Consider the following 7158-nt stretch of genomic DNA (forward strand, 5'->3'; position numbering starts at 1 on the left):
AATTCTGCAGCCCCGAGGGGGACATGCCTGCTGGGGATCCCCGGAAGAGCCTGAAAAATTCGCTTTTCTTCCCAGGAAAATCCCGGTTTTTTTACATTTTTTTCAGGAAAAAAAAAGGGATTTTGAAGGCGTTTTGACCTTTAAGGTGAGACATTCCAGGGATGCTCCATTTTTCCCCCTGGATAATCGGAATTCTCCGGCACCTGGATGAGATTCCCCCTCCCCCTCTCTCCTTCACCCCCCTTTTCCTTATATAATTTAGACCAGAATTCCACATTTTTCATCCCGGCAATGATTTTCCACGTTGGGAATCCAGGGATTTTGAGTTGGTTTTTTTTTTTTCTGAATTCCTGGATTCTCTGCTTCCAAAGGAATTTTCTCCCAAGGCCTTGGGCCACACCTGGATTTTTGGGAATGTGCACCCGGCAATGGAGCTTTGGGGCGTGGAAAAGTGGGAGGAAAATCCCTTTTTCCACCTGGGAATGATCCCAAAATTGGTCAATCCCTGCTGGTTCTGCGATGGGTTTGGATTTGGGCCTGGATTTGATGGAATTTCTGGGAATTTGGAATGGTTTGGGTGGGAAAAAGGGACCTTGAAGGGGGATCCTGTTTCCTGGGCAGGGAAAATGGGATCTGGGGAGGGAAGAGGAAGGAATTTTACTGGTTTGAACTGGGAAAATCCCACATTCCCAAGGTTTTGGGGCAAAACTCTTGGAAGAAGGGTGGCTTGGAGGCTTTTCCCCCTCAAATCTTGGGATTTGGGACTTGGCACTTCCCTCTTTCCCACTTTTCCCTCAGAAATCTTGGAATTTGAGCTTGGCACAGCCCAAATCCTCCTTTTTCCCCTCAAATCCCGGGATTTTGGCCCTGACAGACCCCAAATCCCCCCTTTTCCACTCCAAAAAGTTGGAATTTTGGGCTCAGCCCTTCCCTCTTTCCCACTTTTCCCTCAGAAATCTTGGAATTTTGGGCTTGGCCTACTCCAAATCCTCCTTTTTCCCCTCAAATCCTGGGATTTTGAGCTTGGCACATCCCTTTTTTTCCCACTTTTTCCCCTCCAATCTTGGAATTTTGGGCCTGGCACAGCCCAAATCCTCCCTTTCCCCCTCAGATCTCCGGAGTTTTGGCTCAGCAAACCCTTCATTCCCACTTTTCCCCTCAAATCTTGGAATTTTGGCCCTGACAGATCCCAAATCCCCCCTTTTCCACTCCAAAAACTTGGAATTTTAGGCTCAGCCCATCCCTCTTTCCCAGTTTTCCCCTCAAATCTGGGAATTTTGGCCCTGACAGACCCCAAATCCCCGGGATTTTTGAGCTTGGCCTACTCTAAATCCCACTTTTCCCCCTCAGATCTTGGATTTTTGGCCCTGGCAGATCCCAAATCCCCCCTTTTCCACCCCAAAAACTTGGAATTTTGGGCTCAGCCCATCCCTCTTTCCCAGTTTTCCCCTCAAATCTGGGAATTTTGGCCCTGGCAGATTCCAAATCCCACTTTTTGCACTCTGAAAACCTGGAATTTTGGGCTCAGCCCATCCCTCTTTCCCAGTTTTCCCCTCAAATCTGGGAATTTTGGCCCTGGCAGATTCCAAATCCCACTTTTTGCACTCTGAAAACCTGGAATTTTGGGCTCAGCCCATCCCTCTTTCCCAGTTTTCCCCTCAAATCTGGGAATTTTGGCCCTGGCAGATTCCAAATCCCACTTTTTGCACTCTGAAAACCTGGAATTTTGGGCTCAGCCCATCCCTCTTTCCCAGTTTTCCCCTCAAATCTGGGAATTTTGGCCCCTTTTTTCCCCATTTTTCCCCTCCAATCTTGGAACTGAGCCCAAATCCCGACGTTTTTCCTTGGAATTCTCTTGGAAAAGGGGAAAAGCCTCCTCAGCCTGGAGGAGCGACGGGACAGGAAACTCCCGGGAATTGGGGAAAAAGGGAAATTCCCGGCGATTTCAGGGAATCCACCCGGAGCTTTTGGGATTTGGGAATTTTCCCTTCGTTTCGGATGATGTTTAATGAGTTTTGCTTTGATTCTTTTCTTCTTTCTTCTAATTACTGTTATTTCGGCTCTTCTAATTAATGGGAATTAATTATTCCTTTATTTCCTATTTTCCGAGAGGTCTTTGAATTCTGAAATCCTTTTTATTGCTCTTCTTTGAAATCTCGTAACTGAAGATGAGGATTGAAATTAATTTGAATTATTAAATTAAAAGTGAGGTTTGAAAGTCATTAATTATTATTAATTATTATTATTATTAGGGATCGATTCTTTTGCAATGATTAGTTTTCCATTCATTGGGAATTTTGATTTGGACGGGATTCTCATTTTTGCCCTTTTTCGTTGGAGTGGATTCCTGATTTTCGGTTTTAAAACGGCCACAATTTGTCGTTCTTTGGAATTTTTCTCATTTTTGCCCTTTTTCGTTGGGATTTATTCCCGCTCCTTTCTCACGGTTTCAAGTTTGAATTCCTATTTCCATATTTTATTTTGTCACTTTGTTGTTCTTTTCCGTCCATTCGTGCTTCAAATTCTTTCTTTTATTTCGATTTTTCTTCATTTCTTATTTTGTCATTATTTGACTTTTATTATTCTAATTTTTATTATTTTGTCATTATTTTAATTTTCTTTATTTTAATTTTCTTTATTTTAATCATCTTTATTTGACTTTTATTATTTTAATTTTCTTTATTTTAATTGTCACTTTAATTGTCATTATTGGACTTTTATTAGTTTAATTGTCATTATTTTAATTTTATTTCTTTTACTTCTACTATTTTAATTTTCTTTATTTTAATCATCTTTACTTGACTTCTTTTATTTTAATTTTTATTACTTTAATTTTCTTTATATTAATTGGCATTATTTGACTTTTATTATTTTAATTTTCTTTATTTGAATCATTATTTTGTCATTATTTTCATTTTCTTTGTCATTTTTTTTATAAATTTAATTTTCTTTATTTTAATTGTCATTCTTTTACTTTTGTTTTAATTTTCTTTATTTTAATCTTCATTGTTTTGTCTTTTCTTATTTTAATTTTTCTTATTTTAATTGTCATTATTTGACTTTCATTATTTTAATTTTTAATTGTCCTTATTTTAATTTTCTTCATTTTAATTGTCTTTATTTTACTTTTCTTATTTTAATTTTTCTGATTTTAATTTTCTTGATTTCAATCTTCCTTATTTTCATTCTCATTATTTGACTTCTATTCTTTCAATTTTCTTTATTTTAATGTTCATTCTTTGAATTTATTTTCATTTTTATCATTTTAATTGTCGTGACGTTGCTTTTATGATTCGAAATTTAATGATTTCATTTCCATTTCCTTCCTTCATCCTTTTCATTCCACCCTTTTAAAGGATTTGGAATTAAAAATTCACGATTAACTCATTTATTCATTTTGAATATTTTGATTTATTTCAATTAGAGTTTGAAATTTGATTTGATTCCAATTTTAGTTCGATTTTAATGAAAATTTTCTTTACCTTTCCTTTACATTTTATTCAAATTTAAAGACAATTCAAAGCTTCATCCGAATTTTAATGGTTTTCTTTTCTTTTTAATTTTTTCCTTGATTTTTGGGCGGTTTTCCCCCCAATTTTGGATGCATTTCCCCATTTTGGGTGGATTTTTGCCCACTTGGATTCTCCAGGTTCATCCCCAGCCCCATCTCTCATCCCAAGGCTCATCCCAAGATTTTTTTGGGGAGGATTTGAGGCTTTTCATGGCGTTTTTTTCCAGCTGGGATTGGGGTTGGAGCAGCTGCTTCTTCCAGGGGGGAAAAAGTGAGAAAACATCCCCAAAAAACCTCCAAAAAAAGTGGGAAAATCATCCCAAAAAACCTCCAAAAAGTGGGAAAATCATCCCAAAATAAATCCCAAAAAGTGGGAAAATCATCCCAAAAAAGTCCCATAAAAACCACGGGAAAATCATCCCAAAAAACCTCCAAAAAAGTGGGAAAATCATCCCAAAATAAACCCCCAAAAGGTGGGAAAATCTTCCCAAAAAAACCTCCAAAGGATGTGGGAAAATCATCCCAAAAAACCTCAAAAAAAGTGGGAAAATCTTCCCAAAATAAATCCCCAAAAGTGGGAAAAACATTCCCAAAATAAATCCCAAAAAGAGGGAAAATCATCCCAAAAAAGAAATCAAAAAATGGAGGAAAATCATCCCCAAAAAATCCAGAAAAAAGTGGGGAAATCATCCCAAAAAACCCCAAAAAGTGGGAAAACCATCCCAAAAAACCCCCAAAAAGTGGGAAAATATTCCCAAAAACCCCCAGGAACAACAAAACCCCAAATTCCCTTTTTTTGGGGGGTTTTTCCCTTGGATTTCCCGGGAATTCGGGGCCGATTCCCCTCCCCCCGCCGGAATTTCCGGAAGAATTCGGCTTTGGGGAGAATCCCCAGGGATTTTCCGCTCCTTTTCCCAGGTTTTTTTTGGGAGGTTTCTTGGCCGTGGCCCGGATTTTGAGGAAAATTCGGGAGGAGTGGAGCCAGGTTGGAAAAATTCCAGGGGTAATGGAGGGGAAAAAATGGGAATTCCGGCGGATTTGGGGAGGCTGGGAGGAATTTTAGGGGGAATTCTGCCAGTTTTTCCCAAATTAATCCCCATTTTCCTGGAATTTTCCCAGTTTTTCCCGATTTCCACCCCATTTCCATGGAATTCTCCCAATTTTCCCCAACTTCATCCCCATTTCCAAGGATTTCTCCCATTTTTTCCCAATTTCCACCCCATTTTCCTGGATTTCTCCCAATTTTTCCCAAATTAATCCCCATTTTCCAAGGATTTCTCCATTTTTTCCCAATTTAATCCCCATTTTCCTGGAATTTTCCCAGTTTTTCCCAAATTCCACCACATTTTCCTGGATTTTGCCCAATTTTTCCCAAATTAATCCCCATTTCCATGGAATTCTCCCATCTTTTCCCAATTTCCACCCCATTTTCCTGGAATTTTCCCAGTTTTTCCCAAATTCCACCACATTTTGCTGGATTTTGCCCAATTTTTCCCAAATTAATCCCCATTTCCATGGAATTCTCCCATCTTTTCCCAATTTCCACCCCATTTTCCTGGAATTCTCCCAATTTTTCCCAAATTAATCCCCATTTTCCATGGAATTTTCCCATCTTTTCCCAATTTCCACCCCCTTTCCATGGAATTCTCCCATTTTTTCCCAATTTCCACCCCATTTTCCTGGAATTTTCCCATTTTTCCCCAAATTAATCCCCATTTTCCTGGAATTTTCCCATCTTTTCCCAATTTCCACCCCATTTCCAAGGTTTTCTCCCAATTTTTCCCATATTAATCCCCATTTCCATGGAATTCTCCCAGTTTTTCCCAAATTCCACCCCCTTTCCATGGATTTCTCCCATTTTTCCCCAAATTAATCCCCATTTTCCATGGAATTCTCCCAGTTTTTCCCAATTTCCACCCCCTTTCCATGGAATTCTCCCATTTTTTCCCAAATTCCACCACATTTTCCTGGATTTTGCCCAATTTTTCCCAAATTAATCCCCATTTCCATGGAATTCTCCCATCTTTTCCCAATTTCCACCCCATTTTCCTGGAATTCTCCCAGTTTTTTCCAACTTCATCCCCATTTTCCTGGAATTCTCCCATTTTTTCCCAATTTCCACCACATTTTGCTGGATTTCTGCCAGTTTTTCCCAACTTCATCCCCATTTTCCATGGAATTTTCCCATCTTTTCCCAAATTAATCCCCATTTTCCTGGAATTTTCCCAGTTTTCCCAATTTCCACCCCCTTTCCATGGAATTCTCCCATTTTTTCCCAAATTCCACCCCATTTTCCTGGAATTTTCCCAATTTTCCCCAAATTAATCCCCATTTCCATGGATTTCTCCCAATTTTTCCCAAATTAATCCCCATTTTCCATGGAATTCCCCCAGTTTTTCCTCTCAGGATGGAATCTTGACCCTAAACCCGGTTTTAACTCCCCAAACTCCGCCCATTCCCCCAAACCCCTCCCTAATTCCACCGTATTTCTGCATTTTCACTGTTTTTTCCCATTTTTCCTTCTCAGCTTTGGGATTTTCCTCAGGATGGAGAAATTCTGGACCTCTCAGGATCTAATCTTGACCTTAAACGCGGTTTTAACCCCAAAACTCCGCCCATTCCCCCAAACCCCTCCCTAATTCCACCGTATTTCTGCATTTTCACTGTTTTTTCCCATTTTTCCTTCTCAGCTTTGGGATTTTCCTCAGGATGGAGAAATCCCAGGATGGAATCTTGACCCTAAACCCGGTTTTAACCCCCAAAACTCCGCCCATTCCCCCAAACCCCTCCCAAATTCCGCCGCATTTTCACCGATTTTTCCCCCGTTTTTCCAGCCCAGGCTCGGGATTCTCCTCACAACGGAGTTTCCTTGACCTCTCAGGATGGAATTTGACCCTAAACCCGGTTTTAACCCCCAAAACTCCGCCCATTCCCCCAAACCCCTCCCTAAATCCGCCGCATTTTCACCGATTTTCCCCGATTTTCCCCCGTTTTTCCAGCCCAGGCTCGGGATTCTCCTCACAACGGAGTTTCCTTGACCTCTCAGGATGGAATCCTGAGCCTAAACCCGGTTTTAACCCCCAAAACTCCGCCCATTCCCCCAAATCCCTCCCGAATTCTGCCGTATTTCCACATTTTCACCAATTTTTCCTTCTCAGCCTTGGGATTCTCCTCACAACGGAGTTTCCTTGACCTCTTCAAATGGAATCCTGAGCCTAAACCCGGTTTTAACCCCCAAAACTCCGCCCATTCCCCCAAATCCCTCCCTAATTCCACCGCATTTTCACCGATTTTCCCCCCGTTTTTCCAGCCCAGGCTCGGGATTCTCCTCACAACGGAGTTTCCTTGACCTCTCAGGATGGAATTTGACCCTAAACCCGGTTTTAACCCCAAAACTCCGCCCATTCCCCCAACCCCCTCCCAAATTCCGCCGCATTTTCACCGATTTTTCCCGTTTTTCCAGCCCAGGCTCGGGATTCTCCTCACAACGGAGTTTCCTTGACCTCTCAGGATGGAATTTGACCCTAAACCCGGTTTTAACCCCAAAACTCCGCCCATTCCCCCAAACCCCTCCCTAATTCCGCTGCATTTTCACCGATTTTTCCCATTTTTCCAGCCCAGGCTCGGGCATTTCCTCACGTTCTAGT

Source organism: Corvus brachyrhynchos, unplaced genomic scaffold (assembly GCF_000691975.1).
Source record: "Corvus brachyrhynchos isolate BGI_N302 unplaced genomic scaffold, ASM69197v1 scaffold1105, whole genome shotgun sequence".
Classification (NCBI taxonomy): Eukaryota; Metazoa; Chordata; class Aves; order Passeriformes; family Corvidae; genus Corvus; species Corvus brachyrhynchos.